General features: G+C 38.8%; 1 pseudogene across 1 annotated transcript in view; it reads left to right on the plus strand.

Moving 5' to 3' along the window:
• Positions 1 to 263: 263 nt before the first annotated feature.
• LOC306925037 (single-strand DNA endonuclease ASTE1-like) overlaps positions 264 to 24,109 on the plus strand; it is a 29,461-nt pseudogene continuing 5,615 nt past the window's right edge. The window contains exons 1-4 of the transcript in view: positions 264 to 357; positions 677 to 1,404; positions 1,791 to 1,976; positions 2,388 to 2,586. The product of the transcript in view is annotated as a single-strand DNA endonuclease ASTE1-like (transcript). The remainder of the gene's footprint in view (positions 358 to 676; positions 1,405 to 1,790; positions 1,977 to 2,387; positions 2,587 to 24,109) is intronic.

The following is a 24,109-nucleotide window of genomic DNA, read 5'->3' on the forward strand; positions in this document are numbered from 1 at the left end:
AATAAATAATTAGCCGTGACTGCGCACGTCTGTAGGAACCGATAGTTAGATCCGAAATTGAATTATGCCTACTGTAATGGGTGCCACGGAAAGTACAGACAACTCACCCCGCAATGTCAGAAAGTGAAGACAACTCACCGGGGTGAGATGTCTTCACTTTCCGGGGTGAGCTGTCCGTACTTTCTCGCCCAACTCGCCCCAGCGGAAAGTACAGACAACTCACCCCGACATGTCAAAAAGTGAAGACAACTCACCGGGGTGAGATGTCCGGTATTCCATTTGAGGACCTTATTACAAAGTTTGTCAAGGCTCTGAGAGAATGTGGGATTAAACCGTATGTAGTACTGGATGGAGGGACGGACTAGCCTGGTTAATAAACCAGACCGAATCAGCCGTTGGCAAAAAAAAGTTGCCTACCAGCGGATTTCGGTCTGGCGAGGCTCAGTAGCACGCCTATTTCCTACAATCGAGAACAGGTCGGACCAATCGGGACACGGTATGCAATATGGGCGGGCTTTGGTACAGTGACGTTCAATGCTTGAGACCTTTGACTGACAGTAGCTCTGACCAATTGCGTCGAAGAGAAAATGTTTTCCCTGGGAAATGAAATCCAAGTGGAGCCAGCCCAGACTGATATACCGCGACAGTGTTGTGTGATATTAGTCTGGCTTATTAGCCAGGCTAGGGACGGACTGCTCCGATAAGAAATATGACAACCTGATGAAACGATTTGAAGACTGTATCAGGAAAGCCCAGATTGCAGCTATGGGTGGAAACGAGAACATCCTGCCAACCCTGGTTGAGTTGGTGCTCAAACAAACCCTGACCAACCTGAAGGTGCCATTCGCACAGTGCTTTGGAGAGGCTGACAGCCAAATCGCCTCCTTGGCGAGAGAGTGGAAGTGACCGGTATTGAGCAATGACAGTGACTTCTATTTCTTTGACCTCCCTGGGGGGTTTCTGCCAATCTCGCACTTCAAGTGGGACGCGGTGTCACAGAGCATGGCGGGACAGAGCTATATTCCATGCAAATACTACGCCACATCCAGCTTCTGCGTTTATTTCAATATTAAACTCCAATTCCTGCCTCTCATGGCTGCACTGGCTGGCAACGACTATGTCAAGCTGCGTGAAATGGGCATCTCATTGCGCTGGGCAGAATACAGCTCACCGGGAAAAGGGACCATGAGCCGCTTTGACGGGATAGTGCGATGGCTGAAGGACTTTCAGAGTCCCGATGATGCTTTGAAGGCGGTGCTGGGGCTAATGGGTGGCTTGAGCAGACAAAGAGAGGCTGAGGTCCTGCAGGCCTTGACTCTGGGAATGAAGGAGTACCAGTTCCCGCCAACCTGCCTTCTCCGGTTCTTCCACGACGGTACAGCGCCGGATCTCGAACCAGAGGCGGTGGGCATAGTCCCTGACTGGGCTCGCCTTCCTTTGACCCAAGGCCGGTTGACCTCCGACATTCTGGATGTGCTGCTGCTCACCCTGGGCAAGACCTACGCTGAAAAGACTATCATCGGAAGTTGCGGGATTTTAGCGGAAGTATCTCCCAAGGAAATGACATTGATACTTTACAAATCAGTTTACATTCTCCGCGAATGAAACAAGTGTTGTGATTGGTCGGGAAAATATCGTATCCGGGGGAAATACATCTGATGGATGTTCCGGAGGATACGTCCGGCGATAGCTTCTTTGCCTTACGTTGTGACCAGGCTCTTCTTTTCGCAGAAAAGTAAGCCTGGGACCGAGGCTAGCTGCTGCTCGGAAGACTGTACCAGCCTTGCCAGGTGGACCACGCCTACCTGCCAAGTGCCAATATTACTTCTCGGCCTATCCGACAGGTGATGTACGGGCTGTTGTTGGGTCGTAAGACTGGAACCGGAGTGGAGGAATGGGACAGAGATGGCACACGGCTGTCCAAGATCATGGTCCAACCAATCAAATCAAAAATTACAATTGACTTACTGCATCAGGTAAGATATCATGTTAAATTCCAACAGTACATGCTTTATTGATGTATTTGTTATGTATTGTGTGCACATGCAACGAATTGTGCGCTTTATCTGTTAAAGAAATGTTAAATACATAGTTACTTCTACCTTCTGTCATTATCCTGCTCTGGTTATTTAACCACATAAAGTAAATAGCAAGAATAGCAGATCCTGTAGATTTGCTATTTTTGCTCTGTCAGCTTTGTTCTGACATTGTTAAATCTTGCCCCATCTAATCCGAATGCAACCTAAAATTAAGCCTTAAAAACTAAACAAAATAGAAAATAGACTAGCAAACTCACATTAAAAACCAATTCAAACTAAACAAAAAAAAATACAAAAAAAAAGAAAACCGAATACTATTAACCTTGCTGTTTACTCCTGCATTAACAGGCTGAGCAGCCCGTTCTTGAACGGGTATTTTTGGAGACGCTTGGGGTGAGCCACAACACTTTGAGTGGAGTGCCATCCAACCTGCGCCTGCCAGTCGCTGTCACTTGCTACTGGTTGCAGCACAGCAGTCCTCCCCCCGATGAGAAGGTCATTCAGACTCTGCTGCTTGGGATGGTGGCTGGGCAACGACTCCAACGAGGTAGGTGCAAGAGAACTATGCCTGCTGTACGTGCATAAATACAAAAACATGTAATTACTTGTACAAGGTAGCTTACATTTCTGTTCACATACATGATAATGATATAGCACAATTTCTGTGACAAATGTTCTTTAATCAGTATTATACAAAATGTTCTGTTTTTGTTGAATAACTTACTTGAAGCCCATCTTGCTTTGATTATGTCATATAGTACAGCTAAAACAGCTATGGTTGAGTCTCCAAAAAAACCTTTTGCTTATCCTTTCCAAGCAGTACACCTTTGGCTTTGGCAATTCAAAACGGTTGTGTGTGTGTGTGTGTGTGTGTGTGTGTGTGTGTTCATCTTATAGCTCTATGGTGTTCATGTGTTGTAGATGTAACGGGGGAGATAAAAATGGACATACATGAACAGCCGAAACAGGAGTTTGATGTAACTCACTAGAATTTCGCGGGCCTTCGGCCCGCTCATCCCAGAGTTGCGTTGCCCCGCGTTGCGATACAGAAGTCCACAGATACAGAAGTCCACAGATACAGAAGTCCACAGTGACACGCGTTGTAAGTAGTTGTACAGGGCAGAAGTAGCATATTCTTTTGTTCTATATATCTTTTGTTCTATTGTGTGTAATTATTAGACATAATGGACATAATTTCTATAGATTTCTATACATGCTTTGTGTGCTGTTGTCTATAGTATGTACAATAGATTCTATTCATCCTCATGTGTAAAAAGAATCTTTAGAAAAAGGGTGTTCTTTTGTATAGTTTGTGTGGTTTTTGTTCACTGTTTGTGCATGTTTTTGGTGTACACTTTCTGTTAATGTGTGACCCTCTCCTGCAGAGAGTGGGATGCTAGAACCGTCTCATGCCTTTTTGTCTCTATTGACAAAAGGCACTCATTAGTACATCATTGAATTGTAATGTCTGTCTGGCTGAGTGAGTGTGTGCGTTAGTGAGTGATCCTTTGGAAAGAGGGGCTTTCTTTTGTGTTATTATTGTGTACACTTTCTGTTAAAGTGTAACCGTGTCATGCCTTTTTTGTCTCTATTGACAAAAGCCACTCATTTGGACTTGTGACGACTCAAAGCCATTGAATTGTAATGTCTGTCTGGCTGAGTGAGTGCAAGTGTGCGTGCGTGCGTGCATTAATTGCACGCATGGACTGTTCCCCATGGATTCAGTCTGTCTGTCTGTGTGTGAGAGATGTAAAGGAGCCATAAGCCTTTGGAAGTAGGGTCTTTCTTTTGTGTTATTAGCAATAATAGCCAAGTACAGGTTTTTGTGTTCACTTTCTGTTACACTTTAACAGTCTCGTGCCTTTTTGTCTCTATTGACAAAAAAGCCACTCATTTGGACTTGTGACGACTCAAAGCCATTTAATTGTAATGGATAGGTCTGGCTGAGTGTGCGTGCTTGCGTGCGTGCATTAATTGTAAGGACAGTTCCCCACTTTAGGGGCTCAGTCTGTCTGCCTGTGTCTCACTCGTAAAAACTTTGGGTACAGTGAGTGTGTGTGTGTGTGTGTGTGTGTGTGTGTGTGTGTGTGTGTGTGAGAGAGATGTAAAGGCCAATCTATAGAAAAAGGGGGCTTTCATTGTAATTCATGAACAAAAGCCTTTTGTTATGGATTGGTGACTGCTTAGAACTAATGGACCCTAAATGTGTTAGATCTCTCTCTCTCTCTCTGTGAGCATGTGTTGCGTGCGTGCATGCATGTTTTAGGGTGGTTGGTTTATCCAGTAACTTTAGAAATATAATATATATAATATAATATTATATATTTATTCCATGGTTAGGCAACACTGTTAAAACGGTGTTCACCCCATAACTCTGAGACATCCTGTGACATAACAGCTGTAACTAAAGTACTAAAAGTAAAACATTTTCGTAAAATACATGCCGGTATAGGGCATGCATGTTTAAAAGTATAATTGACATGATTATGGGCATGTCTTTTAGACCACTAGATTTAGTTAAACAGAACTGTCAAACATTCATGTTTTGACAGACTGCAAATAATTACAGTAACTGATGGTCTGCTAACATTTACACATTTTAACCAAATACATGCGTACATGCGTACATACATTTACACATTTTAACCAAATGCATGCGTGCATGCGTACGTACATACATACGTGCATACGTACATACAGTACATACATGCATACATACACGTGTATGCTATTATTATGCTTTTTGCTTGATTTTATATGACTGGACATGACTATATTCTATACCAAGCACCAACATGATGTTTGTTACATTTATTCAGTACATAAGTCTAACCATTAATCACTGATACCATTTTTTCTTGTGTTTTAAAGTTACTAACGTATGTAGAAGTATGAAGAAAATGTGTTAGACACACTTTTAAAAATTATACGAAAGTATCAGATCTACAATCTCCCAATGCATCACAATTCACTGCCATTGTTTTATAGAATGCAATGGCAAATTATATTGAATACACACCATACAATTGCAACACCTAGGTCATTCTGCATTATGATGTATTCTACAGCAATAAGCATGAGCAGAGACCTCTAGTTCTCTAGTTTCTCAGCGACTTGCAAGAGTCACCGAGTCAAGTTTTTAAAACTGTAGTGTTTATGATAAGTTTATGATATAAATATATATATTGTTAATCATTCATGGGTCCTACAAGGGTTTTGCTACAGAGGATCTGAGCATTTCATCGGTGTATTACCGGTTAACACCACTACATCCCCATGCACTGGGGTTACACCCCCCTATGGGTTGTAAGGATCTTGGATCATTTAATTTTTGGGTCTAGAGTATGGGTTATGTGGTTCACAGTCCGCTAAAATCATGGAGAGCAGGCAAACAAATGGAATCTTAATGAAGCTAGGTTTTATGATTATAGGGGGATAATGATCAGGCATGTTGGGGATAGCCAGTATGGGGATCATGAGTTATGTTTTTGCTAGTAAATGTAGCATGTTTATAATTGTATCGACTATTCTCTAGACTAGTATTTTAGACTTTTTAGACTAATTCAGGTTTTCATTGCTCAATGCTATTGGTGATATGGTAACCAAATGCCCCACTGTATAGGGACCTGACTGTATAGAAGTATATAGTATAGTCTGGCTATTTATATGGCTTTCTATGGGGATGGTTTACTGTCTAACTGATTTTCTATCACTATGTCTACAACCTAGGTCTATTATCGACAGGTGGTGGACAAATGGAACCCATTAGATCTCTAACTCTTCTATCTATTTGGCTGCCTTGTGCGTGTGCGGAACCACAAAGGGTGTAATACCATTTTTTTACTGCACATAGGCAGTGAATTTAAGTATTGTATGGAGCAATTCCGCTTATCACCAGTGTTTCACCACTACAAATCTGATGTGATTCTAGCCCCTAATGCATTTTTTTTAAACCCCCGGAGGCCACCAGAGGGTGTTGAGTGGGTAAGGTGGCCTAGTGTCAGTATAGTGGTTAACCAAAACCCTTATTATAACCTTTATTATATCTCTAACTCTTGAGAGTTTGTAAAATGCCAAGCCAAATACAAATGCAACAATTACACAGCATACAGAATAGTATGAGAACCATAGGTGTTTACGATTTTTTTGTAAGTAGTAGCGGTCAGAATCTATGATATTACAAGGAGTCTAATATTTTTTCTGCTATTATTTGGTATCCTTCAGACATGATGAGGCTCTTACATGTAACATATCTGTCCTCTCTAATTATATTACAATATGGTTATGTTATGCTCATAGGGAACAGTGGTTCAAGCAGTAATTATTGTCTTCAGACATTGTATGATCAGGTTATTAACCAAACATTACAGGTAGTACATCATAACCCCATATGGTCTAGTGGTTCGACTCTCGGTGTGGGAAATATAAGTATATGTTTTCAATTATGGTGAAAGTTAATGATATCCACCTAGTGGGCAATTTCTAAAGATGTTGATCAACCAGTCATGCAAACGATTTCAGTACCATAGATAGCAATATGTCCCATATTGTTAGGACTGTAGGACATCTTATGTAGACACAGAACTCTATAGTGCATATGTATTGGTTAATCATACAGATATTCCACTGATGGATTGATGGTAGGTTACTAGCTAGCATATGTTTCATGTTGATAATCTTTTTATGATTGTGATTTTACGGGAATTCATATGGTAAAATGCCTAAAATTGTATTCTATTCTATCTATCTTCAGCAGCACATACACAAAAAATGATACAAAAGCAAACAACAACCATACAACAGCAGAAAAACCTGACAAAAATGTACACAAACGTAAACAAAACACACCAGACAAAACAATACATGACAAACAAAAACATGAACCATAAAAGACATTGACAATACATGACAAACAAAAACATGAACCATAAAAGACATTGACAAGATACAACAAACAAAAAATACGAAACAAAATAAATAAACTACACAGCAGACAAAACAAAAAACTTGACAAAGCACAACACCACAAAAAAAACTGGACAAAACACAACAAAACAAAAACAAAACACACATTAAACAAACATCATGACACAAAAACAAAACAACAATTATACAACAGCAGAAAAACAAGACAAAAATTACACAAAAGCAAACTACAACCATACAACAGCAGAAAAAACAAGACAAAAATTACACAAAAGTAAACAAAACAAGTAAAATGACAACAACAATACGATACAAAATCAAAAAAAGCTACACACCAGACAAAACAATACATGACAAACAAAAACGCGAACCATAAAAGACATTGACAAGACACAACAAACAAAAAAATACTTGACAAAACACAACACGACAACAAAAAATAACTTGACATTGAAGTATATGACTAAACGTGTAGCTAGATGGAATAGGTGGATGTACACAGACATGACCCCGCTACTCATACATTTCCAGATCATGCGGTCATAGTGTCACCAACAGGTGGTTTTTGCTAAAACCCATTTTATTTTGGGACCAAAATAGTTCAAATCATCAGCTGCCCTCCACGACTGAGAAGAAAGGGTCTATAATGTAGCACATTATAGTGCTATCACGAGGCCCACAACATGGCATGGTTTTGTTTTTTATCTAGTATCTAGTCTAGTTTCCATCTATATAGTTGTATCCAGTAGACAAGATCTTGCTCAATATTACAAATTATTTACAATTTTTATTTTTATTTGTAATGATAAGACGTTTTTAGGGGGAAAACGTGTATTTCCTACACATGCAGCCCATACTTCACCAGTTCCCCACCTGGTGGGTAGATAATTATAGAACCAACAACATCCCAACAGTATTCTAACAGTATCCTACAGCTGATATCAGACAATGGTCTATAGTCTGTATCAGAGATACAGGACCCTGATCATGGTATAGTGTTACCATGAGACCCACAACCTGACAGGGCCTATTTTTATGACAGGGGTCTAGTTCCATCTATACAGTTGTATCTAGTAAACAAATTAACCTTTGGGGCATATCCATCACTTTACAGACCATTACATTTATTACTAAATCACTTTATTTGATCTTTTGCTGATAAGCATACACCCTTGAAAAAACATGAGAAACCATGGTTTACCTATCCCCTATCATCTCACTAAATTTGGGGACTAGGGACATTGTATGGAAAAAGCATACATCTATGGCATGAAATCTGATGTGGAACATCGTATCTTAACATCTTAGCCAAAATAATAGGCTTACTATGATTAGGAAGACCAAATCGTCATAATAGTTCTCAATCATGGCTGAGGGTAGTAGGTAAAACAGGGGTCGCTAGATCATTTGTTCACCCAAAGTTGCTGTGAAACTTACAATATGCAATAAATATATATATATATATGTCAGGGCCTCAGTAAAATATAGTGTAAGGGAAAGGGATGCGATGGGCTAAATAAATAGGCATTTTCGGTAGATATTCGGTAAGATATTGTATTCATTGTTAAAAAAACATGTATAATATAGATAGAAGTGGTAACTACTACAGTGGTAACTACCACTATTTGTGACTTTTTGACAGCATGATATTTGACTTGGGTACTCTCTGTCACAACTGGGAGGGCAATACAATTCAATTATCAATTCAATTATTTACAGATTTTTGGTGTCTCTGCATCTTTACACAAAAATATTATGGAATATGGTGTTAGGCGTGATGAATTCTATCATATATCATGATCATATTCTAATTCTATTTCAAAAGAGTCAACAAGTTGGCACATTCAACTTGAAAATACTATATTCAAGTTGTTTATGTTTGGGCAAGGGTCAGATTTTCAAACAAAATTACAAACCATCACTGGGGACACAGTCATGTGGACACAGTCACTGTATATATGTTTACATACATAAACTATGTTGTTCATGGTGTACATACAAATATTATACATTGAGTCACTAATATGACTCAATATGATACCCCTTCTGACTAGACCCAATCATGCACTAACAAAATGACAACAAAATATACACATTTTTATGATTACATATTTTTATTATGATGGCATATTTAGGAAATATTCACCGTAGTCACTGTAGATGGTACACAATATCAGACCAATATATGTCTCAATACAGTACATACAATATACAATGTGTTACAATGTAATAATATGAGGGCAGAAAAACTGTATGCAATTGATATATCTTAGATTTTTGCGTGTATATAGGGTAAATCCTTCAACTCATTTAGGTGTGATTCACAGATTTTATGGATTTTTGACACTGGTACTACAACTCCGTGAGTTTCCAGTACCCGCACGAGTCCAGGTAGAAATTCATCATTCCATAGCTTGTTCGTTAAATCTTTAAAATGATTGTAGAAGTAATATCTAGGTGTAACACCCAAGCACGTGTGTTCGGTTTGGCTAGAATGGTTTATTTGGCAGCCGTTGCAACCTTCTCTCATCTGTTCAGTTATAGCATTTTGGAGTAGTTTAACAACACGTATTCTGATAATGTCTAAAAGTTTTGTACTGATCAACCCATCAGTATGGTCAAGGGGTAAATTCACTATGGATGGTGGTGGTGAAGGTATTGCAGTTGAAGTGTCATCATTGACATCAATGTTATGGGATTCAGGTGAATGTATGGGTGATGGCCATACAGAGTGTGAGTCGCGTGTATCATAGGAAAACATAGGTGATGATGGAGGTGAGCTACAGGGTGACATCTCATCATATCCATCATCGACAGGGTCAGCCATGAACCGGGGTGGATTGATGTACAACCAGGGATCCTCATCCATGGCCATCATGCTCTCATGGGTCCTCCAACAGGGGTTGTCTCCTTCACTTGAGCTGTCTTCCCCCATAGAAAAAGTAGAGTACTCCATAATTCTTACAGGGTAGTACTATGCTTTGTAACTATTGCAACTAGTGGTCCTTCGGATGTTTCTAGCTGCGAGGTGTACCTGCTGCCTCTAGTGGTCCTTTGGGGTTTCTAGATGAGGGGGTGGGTTGTAATAGCTCCCTCTAGTGGTCCTGCGGGCTCTCTAGCTAGTTAGAAAGCATAGCCTCATGGGGCCACGGTCTTGAATACAGGGTGGGTATGCTGTAAGTAGGAAAAGTAAGTCTAGAAAAACTCAACACACCATTGGGTTATTTTTTAAATATTGAAATATAGAGACAATTTTCAGACATTTCTGAATTGTAGCATTCTATTTCACTACTGATCAATGTTTTGAGAAATGGTATTGTTGCTGTTACTTCATCAGATTTAAGGATATTCACGAAAGCATGAGAACACTGTTCACTATTTTTATGGATTAAAATGTCCAGTAGGGTGATTGTAGGATCATCCAAGAATAAAAGGCTATATTCATCACGTTTTGTAAATAATCTTGCATTACAAACAATCTCAATTAGAAAATCAATATGTTTTCTTATGATTTCATAAAGATTCATCTTATTTCTCCGTATCATATTAGTAACAGTTGGTTTTGAGGTCACAAACATGATTATAACACAACCTATGTAGTGCAGACAATCTGGTATTCGTAGAAATATCCACAGAAATGTCTGAATATAACCCATATATTTCAGAAAACGTTTGAATATCCTCCCACTTTCAATATTTCAAAAATAACCCAATGGTGTGTTGAGTTTTTCTAGACTTACTTTTCCTACTTACAGCATACCCACCCTGTATTCAAGACCGTGGCCCCATGAGGCTATGCTTTCTAACTAGCTAGAGAGCCCGCAGGACCACTAGAGGGAGCTATTACAACCCACCCCCTCATCTAGAAACCCCAAAGGACCACTAGAGGCAGCAGATACACCTCGCAGCTAGAAACATCCGAAGGACCACTAGTTGCAATAGTTACAAAGCATAGTACTACCCTGTAAGAATTATGGAGTACTCTACTTTTTCTATGGGGGAAGACAGCTCAAGTGAAGGAGACAACCCTAGTGGAGCAGATTAAGTCAATATATCATAAGAATCGTTCACTTGATGGTACAAGCACAACAATTGGCACACAAGTGCTTCGGAACCTACTCTCTCAGAAAAGTACGTTGTCCACTTGAAAAAACAAATTGGACACCATTTTTCAAGATGGCCGCCATTCGAGGTGGTTTTAAACAGTGTTTGAGCTATATTGAGCTCTAAAATCCTATTTTGATGTCCTTTACTTTAAAATATATGTTTTTGAGTAACCAATTCTGAATTTAGAAAAGAAAAAAATATTTAATATTATTTATACAATGGGAATTAAACGATCAGGTGGGCAGATTAAGTCCATATTCCATAATAATCCTTCACTTGGTGGTACAAGCACCAGATTTGGCACAAATGATGTCCAGGATGTACTTTCTCAGAAAAGTACGTTATCCAGTTGAAAATCCAAGATGGCCGCCAGTTTTCAAGATGGCCACCTCGTCAAATGAATAAGTAGAACTTTAATGAACAGAAATGTGTGATCCACACATTGATCCAAACATCAAAATGAATGTATTCTGACTGGAAGAACTCAATGGTGTCAATTGAATTCCAATATGGCTGCCAATTTTCAAGATGGCGGCTATTACGCAACTCAAAATAGGGCAACATCATCATTCATTGAAATGCTGTGATCAAGCTCTATTGGTTTGTAATTTTGTATATAAGAGTGATGTCAAAGTACAACCAGGACACACTAGTGTCATCACTGCTGTGAGACTCAGCATGGGGTTCAGTGTCTGCTTGTAGCGTACTAGCTGTTGTAGTGGTGTACTCACTGTAGATTGTTGTATACTTTAGTGTCCTAATGCTATCTATCCCCTGTATATATCTCAACTAGAAGTTTAGTTAGTTGTAGCATTGTAGTTAGATAGCCACACCTGAATTGACAGGATGTGTCAGCGTGGGAGAGCTAAGACAAGGATAACAGGGATTCAGTTACCTGGATGGTGTACAAATCGCACAGGACTTGCACTGGATGAATGGTTGGGCTAGGTGTAGGGCACCAGATGCTTGAACCTAGATGCATCCCATATTTCAATGTGCTTTGATGTTTTGTACGGTTGGGTGGTAAAGGGATATAGGTCTCTGCCTTTAACCGTATAACACAAGATGTTCCACTACTAAAACTGATTGAAGTGTTTCCTCTGTCAAACAGATACAAAAGAGGAGTTGAAGTCTCCCCGTATTCCAGGCAATAAACCTGTTGCCCATCATGTTAGACTCATCCAGATTGGATGATGGAGGTGGCAGTGAGGATACATTGAGGCAAAACAGTACAAAGTATCACCAAAGTTGTCGGCCAAATGTTTAGCAACTGAAACTCCAGCGTTCCACTAAGAGAGCAGCTGAAATTCAGAATGATCCAGGTGAAGGACACGCACAAATTCGAAGTGTGCAGCGGATGTGATCTCCCCCCCATCGAAACCCTGTATGACGATCGTTGTGTCAGCAAAGCTCGTGGAATTATGAGGGACCCAAGCCATCCCAACCACAGACTGTTTGAGATGCTGCCACGTGGAAAACGTTTTCGCAGTCTCAAAGCCACTGGAAATATACTGCAAAAAAGCTTCTTTCCCCAAACAATCAGATATATGAACGAACTGATAAGGACCAGCTAGGGCGAAAGATTACCTAACTTTGCTAGTTAGGTAATGCACATGTACGACATATGTTACTATTTTTCTAGCACTCTTTATTCTATCCCTTTGTTTGCTGTGTTTTTTGTTGTTTGAATGTTATGCTATCTATGCCGCTGCATTGTCTGTAAGGAAGCCAAACAAAAATGAAGTTTTACTCATGTACCTGTACACAAGATGTAACAATAAATTCCAACTTTGAACCTTGATCTAGGTTCAAGCATATGGTGCCCTACACCAACCATTCATCCAATGCGATTTAAGTCCTGTGCGATCTGTACACCATCCAGGTAACTGAATCCCTGTTACCCTTGTCTCAGCTCTCCCACGCTGGCACATCTTGTCAATTCAGGTGCGGCTATCTAACTACAATACTACAACTAACTAAACTTCTAGTGGAGATATATACAGGGGCTTATTAGCATTTAGGACACTAAAGTATACAACAATCTACAGTGAGTACACCACTACAACAGTTAGTAAACCACAACTACAGCTATGCTACAAGGCCACACTGAAGCAGAGTCTCACAGCAGTGATGTCACCAGTGTGTCCTGGTTGTGCTTTGAAATCACTCTTATACAAAATTACAAACCAATAGAGCTTGATCACAGCATTTCAATGCCTGATCAATGAATGATGTTGCCCTTCAACAATATCTAAGACGGCTTCCAAAAACACAAATTTTGAATCACGTAATAGCTGCATCTTGCAACCTGGCGGCCATATTGGAATTCAATTCCAACACCATTGAGCTCTTCCAGTCAGTTCATTTTGATGTTTGGATCATTAACACATTTAAATTCTACTTCGAAAACCTTTTTGTTGTTTTGTTTTTTTGCATTTGACGAGGCGGCCATCTTGAAAACTGGCAGCCATCTTGGATTTTCAGCTGGATAACGTGCTTTTCATAGAAAGTAGATCCTGGACATCATTTGTGCCAAATTGGGTGCTTGTACCACCAAGTGAAGGATTATTATGGAATATTGACTTAATCTGCCCCACCTTTTCGTTTAATTCCCATTGTATCATCATAATATTCAATAATGTTGATTTGCTAAATGCAGAATTGGATTTCTCATACTCAGAAACATACATTTCGATGTATAGGCCATCACAATAGGACTATTCAATCAAACTATAGTTCAAACACTGTTTAAAACCATTTTGAAAGGCGGCCATCTTGAACAATGGTGGCCATTTTGTTTTTTCAAGTGGACAACGTACTTTTCTGAGAGAGTAGGTTCTGAAGCACTTGTGTACCAAATGTGGTGCTTGTACCATCAAGTGAACGATCGTTTCAGTAATCTGCTCCACTAGTGGAGCAGATTAAGTCAATATATCATAAGAATCGTTCACTTGATGGTACAAGCACAACAATTGGCACACAAGTGCTTCGGAACCTACTCTCTCAGAAAAGTACGTTGTCCACTTGAAAAAACAAATTGGACACCATTTTTCAAGATGGCCGCCATTCGAGGTGGTTTTAAACAGTGTTTGAGCTATATTGAGCTCTAAAATCCTATTTTGATGTCCTTTACTTTAAAATATATGTTTTTGAGTAACCAATTCTGAATTTAGAAAAGAAAAAAATATTTAATATTATTTATACAATGGGAATTAAACGATCAGGTGGGCAGATTAAGTCCATATTCCATAATAATCCTTCACTTGGTGGTACAAGCACCAGATTTGGCACAAATGATGTCCAGGATGTACTTTCTCAGAAAAGTACGTTATCCAGTTGAAAATCCAAGATGGCCGCCAGTTTTCAAGATGGCCACCTCGTCAAATGAATAAGTAGAACTTTAATGAACAGAAATGTGTGATCCACACATTGATCCAAACATCAAAATGAATGTATTCTGACTGGAAGAACTCAATGGTGTCAATTGAATTCCAATATGGCTGCCAATTTTCAAGATGGCGGCTATTACGCAACTCAAAATAGGGCAACATCATCATTCATTGAAATGCTGTGATCAAGCTCTATTGGTTTGTAATTTTGTATATAAGAGTGATGTCAAAGTACAACCAGGACACACTAGTGTCATCACTGCTGTGAGACTCAGCATGGGGTTCAGTGTCTGCTTGTAGCGTACTAGCTGTTGTAGTGGTGTACTCACTGTAGATTGTTGTATACTTTAGTGTCCTAATGCTATCTATCCCCTGTATATATCTCAACTAGAAGTTTAGTTAGTTGTAGCATTGTAGTTAGATAGCCACACCTGAATTGACAGGATGTGTCAGCGTGGGAGAGCTAAGACAAGGATAACAGGGATTCAGTTACCTGGATGGTGTACAAATCGCACAGGACTTGCACTGGATGAATGGTTGGGCTAGGTGTAGGGCACCAGATGCTTGAACCTAGATGCATCCCATATTTCAATGTGCTTTGATGTTTTGTACGGTTGGGTGGTAAAGGGATATAGGTCTCTGCCTTTAACCGTATAACACAAGATGTTCCACTACTAAAACTGATTGAAGTGTTTCCTCTGTCAAACAGATACAAAAGAGGAGTTGAAGTCTCCCCGTATTCCAGGCAATAAACCTGTTGCCCATCATGTTAGACTCATCCAGATTGGATGATGGAGGTGGCAGTGAGGATACATTGAGGCAAAACAGTACAAAGTATCACCAAAGTTGTCGGCCAAATGTTTAGCAACTGAAACTCCAGCGTTCCACTAAGAGAGCAGCTGAAATTCAGAATGATCCAGGTGAAGGACACGCACAAATTCGAAGTGTGCAGCGGATGTGATCTCCCCCCCATCGAAACCCTGTATGACGATCGTTGTGTCAGCAAAGCTCGTGGAATTATGAGGGACCCAAGCCATCCCAACCACAGACTGTTTGAGATGCTGCCACGTGGAAAACGTTTTCGCAGTCTCAAAGCCACTGGAAATATACTGCAAAAAAGCTTCTTTCCCCAAACAATCAGATATATGAACGAACTGATAAGGACCAGCTAGGGCGAAAGATTACCTAACTTTGCTAGTTAGGTAATGCACATGTACGACATATGTTACTATTTTTCTAGCACTCTTTATTCTATCCCTTTGTTTGCTGTGTTTTTTGTTGTTTGAATGTTATGCTATCTATGCCGCTGCATTGTCTGTAAGGAAGCCAAACAAAAATGAAGTTTTACTCATGTACCTGTACACAAGATGTAACAATAAATTCCAACTTTGAACCTTGATCTAGGTTCAAGCATATGGTGCCCTACACCAACCATTCATCCAATGCGATTTAAGTCCTGTGCGATCTGTACACCATCCAGGTAACTGAATCCCTGTTACCCTTGTCTCAGCTCTCCCACGCTGGCACATCTTGTCAATTCAGGTGCGGCTATCTAACTACAATACTACAACTAACTAAACTTCTAGTGGAGATATATACAGGGGCTTATTAGCATTTAGGACACTAAAGTATACAACAATCTACAGTGAGTACACCACTACAACAGTTAGTAAACCACAACTACAGCTATGCTACAAGGCCACACTGAAGCAGAGTCTCACAGCAGTGATGTCACCAGTGTGTCCTGGTTGTGCTTTGAAATCACTCTTATACAAAATTACAAACCAATAGAGCTTGATCACAGCATTTCAATGCCTGATCAATGAATGATGTTGCCCTTCAACAATATCTAAGACGGCTTCCAAAAACACAAATTTTGAATCACGTAATAGCTGCATCTTGCAACCTGGCGGCCATATTGGAATTCAATTCCAACACCATTGAGCTCTTCCAGTCAGTTCATTTTGATGTTTGGATCATTAACACATTTAAATTCTACTTCGAAAACCTTTTTGTTGTTTTGTTTTTTTGCATTTGACGAGGGCGGCCATCTTGAAAACTGGCAGCCATCTTGGATTTTCAGCTGGATAACGTGCTTTTCATAGAAAGTAGATCCTGGACATCATTTGTGCCAAATTGGGTGCTTGTACCACCAAGTGAAGGATTATTATGGAATATTGACTTAATCTGCCCCACCTTTTCGTTTAATTCCCATTGTATCATCATAATATTCAATAATGTTGATTTGCTAAATGCAGAATTGGATTTCTCATACTCAGAAACATACATTTCGATGTATAGGCCATCACAATAGGACTATTCAATCAAACTATAGTTCAAACACTGTTTAAAACCATTTTGAAAGGCGGCCATCTTGAACAATGGTGGCCATTTTGTTTTTTCAAGTGGACAACGTACTTTTCTGAGAGAGTAGGTTCTGAAGCACTTGTGTACCAAATGTGGTGCTTGTACCATCAAGTGAACGATCGTTTCAGTAATCTGCTCCACTACCCCTGTTGGAGGACCCATGAGAGCATGATGGCCATGGATGAGGATCCCTGGTTGTACATCAATCCACCCCGGTTCATGGCTGACCCTGTCGATGATGGATATGATGAGATGTCACCCTGTAGCTCACCTCCATCATCACCTATGTTTTCCTATGATACACGCGACTCACACTCTGTATGGCCATCACCCATACATTCACCTGAATCCCATAACATTGATGTCAATGATGACACTTCAACTGCAATACCTTCACCACCACCATCCATAGTGAATTTACCCCTTGACCATACTGATGGGTTGATCAGTACAAAACTTTTAGACATTATCAGAATACGTGTTGTTAAACTACTCCAAAATGCTATAACTGAACAGATGAGAGAAGGTTGCAACGGCTGCCAAATAAACCATTCTAGCCAAACCGAACACACGTGCTTGGGTGTTACACCTAGATATTACTTCTACAATCATTTTAAAGATTTAACGAACAAGCTATGGAATGATGAATTTCTACCTGGACTCGTGCGGGTACTGGAAACTCACGGAGTTGTAGTACCAGTGTCAAAAATCCATAAAATCTGTGAATCACACCTAAATGAGTTGAAGGATTTACCCTATATACACGCAAAAATCTAAGATATATCAATTGCATACAGTTTTTCTGCCCTCATATTATTACATTGTAACACATTGTATATTGTATGTACTGTATTGAGACATATATTGGTCTGATATTGTGTACCATCTACAGTGACTACGGTGAATATTTCCTAAATATGCCATCATAATAAAAATATGTAATCATAAAAATGTGTATATTTTGTTGTCATTTTGTTAGTGCATGATTGGGTCTAGTCAGAAGGGGTATCATATTGAGTCATATTAGTGACTCAATGTATAATATTTGTATGTACACCATGAACAACATAGTTTATGTATGTAAACATATATACAGTGACTGTGTCCACATGACTGTGTCCCCAGTGATGGTTTGTAATTTTGTTTGAAAATCTGACCCTTGCCCAAACATAAACAACTTGAATATAGTATTTTCAAGTTGAATGTGCCAACTTGTTGACTCTTTTGAAATAGAATTAGAATATGATCATGATATATGATAGAATTCATCACGCCTAACACCATATTCCATAATATTTTTGTGTAAAGATGCAGAGACACCAAAAATCTGTAAATAATTTAATTGATAATTGAATTGTATTGCCCTCCCAGTTGTGACAGAGAGTACCCAAGTCAAATATCATGCTGTCAAAAAGTCACAAATAGTGGTAGTTACCACTGTAGTAGTTACCACTTCTATCTATATTATACATGTTTTTTTAACAATGAATACAATATCTTACCGAATATCTACCGAAAATGCCTATTTATTTAGCCCATCGCATCCCTTTCCCTTACACTATATTTTACTGAGGCCCTGACATATATATATATATATTTATTGCATATTGTAAGTTTCACAGCAACTTTGGGTGAACAAATGATCTAGCGACCCCTGTTTTACCTACTACCCTCAGCCATGATTGAGAACTATTATGACGATTTGGTCTTCCTAATCATAGTAAGCCTATTATTTTGGCTAAGATGTTAAGATACGATGTTCCACATCAGATTTCATGCCATAGATGTATGCTTTTTCCATACAATGTCCCTAGTCCCCAAATTTAGTGAGATGATAGGGGATAGGTAAACCATGGTTTCTCATGTTTTTTCAAGGGTGTATGCTTATCAGCAAAAGATCAAATAAAGTGATTTAGTAATAAATGTAATGGTCTGTAAAGTGATGGATATGCCCCAAAGGTTAATTTGTTTACTAGATACAACTGTATAGATGGAACTAGACCCCTGTCATAAAAATAGGCCCTGTCAGGTTGTGGGTCTCATGGTAACACTATACCATGATCAGGGTCCTGTATCTCTGATACAGACTATAGACCATTGTCTGATATCAGCTGTAGGATACTGTTAGAATACTGTTGGGATGTTGTTGGTTCTATAATTATCTACCCACCAGGTGGGGAACTGGTGAAGTATGGGCTGCATGTGTAGGAAATACACGTTTTCCCCCTAAAAACGTCTTATCATTACAAATAAAAATAAAAATTGTAAATAATTTGTAATATTGAGCAAGATCTTGTCTACTGGATACAACTATATAGATGGAAACTAGACTAGATACTAGATAAAAAACAAAACCATGCCATGTTGTGGGCCTCGTGATAGCACTATAATGTGCTACATTATAGACCCTTTCTTCTCAGTCGTGGAGGGCAGCTGATGATTTGAACTATTTTGGTCCCAAAATAAAATGGGTTTTAGCAAAAACCACCTGTTGGTGACACTATGACCGCATGATCTGGAAATGTATGAGTAGCGGGGTCATGTCTGTGTACATCCACCTATTCCATCTAGCTACACGTTTAGTCATATACTTCAATGTCAAGTTATTTTTTGTTGTCGTGTTGTGTTTTGTCAAGTATTTTTTTGTTTGTTGTGTCTTGTCAATGTCTTTTATGGTTCGCGTTTTTGTTTGTCATGTATTGTTTTGTCTGGTGTGTAGCTTTTTTTGATTTTGTATCGTATTGTTGTTGTCATTTTACTTGTTTTGTTTACTTTTGTGTAATTTTTGTCTTGTTTTTTCTGCTGTTGTATGGTTGTAGTTTGCTTTTGTGTAATTTTTGTCTTGTTTTTCTGCTGTTGTATAATTGTTGTTTTGTTTTTGTGTCATGATGTTTGTTTAATGTGTGTTTTGTTTTTGTTTTGTTGTGTTTTGTCCAGTTTTTTTTGTGGTGTTGTGCTTTGTCAAGTTTTTTGTTTTGTCTGCTGTGTAGTTTATTTATTTTGTTTCGTATTTTTTGTTTGTTGTATCTTGTCAATGTCTTTTATGGTTCATGTTTTTGTTTGTCATGTATTGTCAATGTCTTTTATGGTTCATGTTTTTGTTTGTCATGTATTGTTTTGTCTGGTGTGTTTTGTTTACGTTTGTGTACATTTTTGTCAGGTTTTTCTGCTGTTGTATGGTTGTTGTTTGCTTTTGTATCATTTTTTGTGTATGTGCTGCTGAAGATAGATAGAATAGAATACAATTTTAGGCATTTTACCATATGAATTCCCGTAAAATCACAATCATAAAAAGATTATCAACATGAAACATATGCTAGCTAGTAACCTACCATCAATCCATCAGTGGAATATCTGTATGATTAACCAATACATATGCACTATAGAGTTCTGTGTCTACATAAGATGTCCTACAGTCCTAACAATATGGGACATATTGCTATCTATGGTACTGAAATCGTTTGCATGACTGGTTGATCAACATCTTTAGAAATTGCCCACTAGGTGGATATCATTAACTTTCACCATAATTGAAAACATATACTTATATTTCCCACACCGAGAGTCGAACCACTAGACCATATGGGGTTATGATGTACTACCTGTAATGTTTGGTTAATAACCTGATCATACAATGTCTGAAGACAATAATTACTGCTTGAACCACTGTTCCCTATGAGCATAACATAACCATATTGTAATATAATTAGAGAGGACAGATATGTTACATGTAAGAGCCTCATCATGTCTGAAGGATACCAAATAATAGCAGAAAAAATATTAGACTCCTTGTAATATCATAGATTCTGACCGCTACTACTTACAAAAAAATCGTAAACACCTATGGTTCTCATACTATTCTGTATGCTGTGTAATTGTTGCATTTGTATTTGGCTTGGCATTTTACAAACTCTCAAGAGTTAGAGATATAATAAAGGTTATAATAAGGGTTTTGGTTAACCACTATACTGACACTAGGCCACCTTACCCACTCAACACCCTCTGGTGGCCTCCGGGGGTTTAAAAAAAATGCATTAGGGGCTAGAATCACATCAGATTTGTAGTGGTGAAACACTGGTGATAAGCGGAATTGCTCCATACAATACTTAAATTCACTGCCTATGTGCAGTAAAAAAATGGTATTACACCCTTTGTGGTTCCGCACACGCACAAGGCAGCCAAATAGATAGAAGAGTTAGAGATCTAATGGGTTCCATTTGTCCACCACCTGTCGATAATAGACCTAGGTTGTAGACATAGTGATAGAAAATCAGTTAGACAGTAAACCATCCCCATAGAAAGCCATATAAATAGCCAGACTATACTATATACTTCTATACAGTCAGGTCCCTATACAGTGGGGCATTTGGTTACCATATCACCAATAGCATTGAGCAATGAAAACCTGAATTAGTCTAAAAAGTCTAAAATACTAGTCTAGAGAATAGTCGATACAATTATAAACATGCTACATTTACTAGCAAAAACATAACTCATGATCCCCATACTGGCTATCCCCAACATGCCTGATCATTATCCCCCTATAATCATAAAACCTAGCTTCATTAAGATTCCATTTGTTTGCCTGCTCTCCATGATTTTAGCGGACTGTGAACCACATAACCCATACTCTAGACCCAAAAATTAAATGATCCAAGATCCTTACAACCCATAGGGGGGTGTAACCCCAGTGCATGGGGATGTAGTGGTGTTAACCGGTAATACACCGATGAAATGCTCAGATCCTCTGTAGCAAAACCCTTGTAGGACCCATGAATGATTAACAATATATATATTTATATCATAAACTTATCATAAACACTACAGTTTTAAAAACTTGACTCGGTGACTCTTGCAAGTCGCTGAGAAACTAGAGAACTAGAGGTCTCTGCTCATGCTTATTGCTGTAGAATACATCATAATGCAGAATGACCTAGGTGTTGCAATTGTATGGTGTGTATTCAATATAATTTGCCATTGCATTCTATAAAACAATGGCAGTGAATTGTGATGCATTGGGAGATTGTAGATCTGATACTTTCGTATAATTTTTAAAAGTGTGTCTAACACATTTTCTTCATACTTCTACATACGTTAGTAACTTTAAAACACAAGAAAAAATGGTATCAGTGATTAATGGTTAGACTTATGTACTGAATAAATGTAACAAACATCATGTTGGTGCTTGGTATAGAATATAGTCATGTCCAGTCATATAAAATCAAGCAAAAAGCATAATAATAGCATACACGTGTATGTATGCATGTATGTACTGTATGTACGTATGCACGTATGTATGTACGTACGCATGCACGCATGCATTTGGTTAAAATGTGTAAATGTATGTACGCATGTACGCATGTATTTGGTTAAAATGTGTAAATGTTAGCAGACCATCAGTTACTGTAATTATTTGCAGTCTGTCAAAACATGAATGTTTGACAGTTCTGTTTAACTAAATCTAGTGGTCTAAAAGACATGCCCATAATCATGTCAATTATACTTTTAAACATGCATGCCCTATACCGGCATGTATTTTACGAAAATGTTTTACTTTTAGTACTTTAGTTACAGCTGTTATGTCACAGGATGTCTCAGAGTTATGGGGTGAACACCGTTTTAACAGTGTTGCCTAACCATGGAATAAATATATAATATTATATTATATATATTATATTTCTAAAGTTACTGGATAAACCAACCACCCTAAAACATGCATGCACGCACGCAACACATGCTCACAGAGAGAGAGAGAGAGATCTAACACATTTAGGGTCCATTAGTTCTAAGCAGTCACCAATCCATAACAAAAGGCTTTTGTTCATGAATTACAATGAAAGCCCCCTTTTTCTATAGATTGGCCTTTACATCTCTCTCACACACACACACACACACACACACACACACACACACACACACACTCACTGTACCCAAAGTTTTTACGAGTGAGACACAGGCAGACAGACTGAGCCCCTAAAGTGGGGAACTGTCCTTACAATTAATGCACGCACGCAAGCACGCACACTCAGCCAGACCTATCCATTACAATTAAATGGCTTTGAGTCGTCACAAGTCCAAATGAGTGGCTTTTTTGTCAATAGAGACAAAAAGGCACGAGACTGTTAAAGTGTAACAGAAAGTGAACACAAAAACCTGTACTTGGCTATTATTGCTAATAACACAAAAGAAAGACCCTACTTCCAAAGGCTTATGGCTCCTTTACATCTCTCACACACAGACAGACAGACTGAATCCATGGGGAACAGTCCATGCAATTAATGCACGCACGCACGCACACTTGCACTCACTCAGCCAGACAGACATTACAATTCAATGGCTTTGAGTCGTCACAAGTCCAAATGAGTGGCTTTTGTCAATAGAGACAAAAAAGGCATGACACGGTTACACTTTAACAGAAAGTGTACACAATAATAACACAAAAGAAAGCCCCTCTTTCCAAAGGATCACTCACTAACGCACACACTCACTCAGCCAGACAGACATTACAATTCAATGATGTACTAATGAGTGCCTTTTGTCAATAGAGACAAAAAGGCATGAGACGGTTCTAGCATCCCACTCTCTGCAGGAGAGGGTCACACATTAACAGAAAGTGTACACCAAAAACATGCACAAACAGTGAACAAAAACCACACAAACTATACAAAAGAACACCCTTTTTCTAAAGATTCTTTTTACACATGAGGATGAATAGAATCTATTGTACATACTATAGACAACAGCACACAAAGCATGTATAGAAATCTATAGAAATTATGTCCATTATGTCTAATAATTACACACAATAGAACAAAAGATATATAGAACAAAAGAATATGCTACTTCTGCCCTGTACAACTACTGTTGTATGCAGCCGTTTTGTGTTGCAGCGCGTGCGCGCGCACGGCTCGACGCTTAGCATTTGTCCAAGTAGCACGTGTGCGACTAAATGGGAAAATCTAGTAGCACAGAATGTATTTTAGGAGCACGATGAGAAGTTATCAAATAATGTGTTTGAGGGCCCTCCTATCCTATATACAGCTTTAGTCCCCACACGTCTCAATATTTGCCATTGACAATGAACGGAGAAATTAGGTGGAAATTCCCCTAAATATGACGTAAATTTAAATTTATTATTATATATATATATATTTTTTAATTTTTGTTTTGTTTTAATACTTTACTTATAAAAAAGACCTGGCAAGCCGCACCCCGCGGTCATTTCCCGCTAACCTGAGCGGGGCTCCTGGACCCTAGCCTGCTGCAGGGGCTCACATCATC

The sequence above is a fragment of the Electrona antarctica genome (genome assembly GCF_951216825.1).
Source record: "Electrona antarctica genome assembly, chromosome: 6".
Classification (NCBI taxonomy): Eukaryota; Metazoa; Chordata; class Actinopteri; order Myctophiformes; family Myctophidae; genus Electrona; species Electrona antarctica.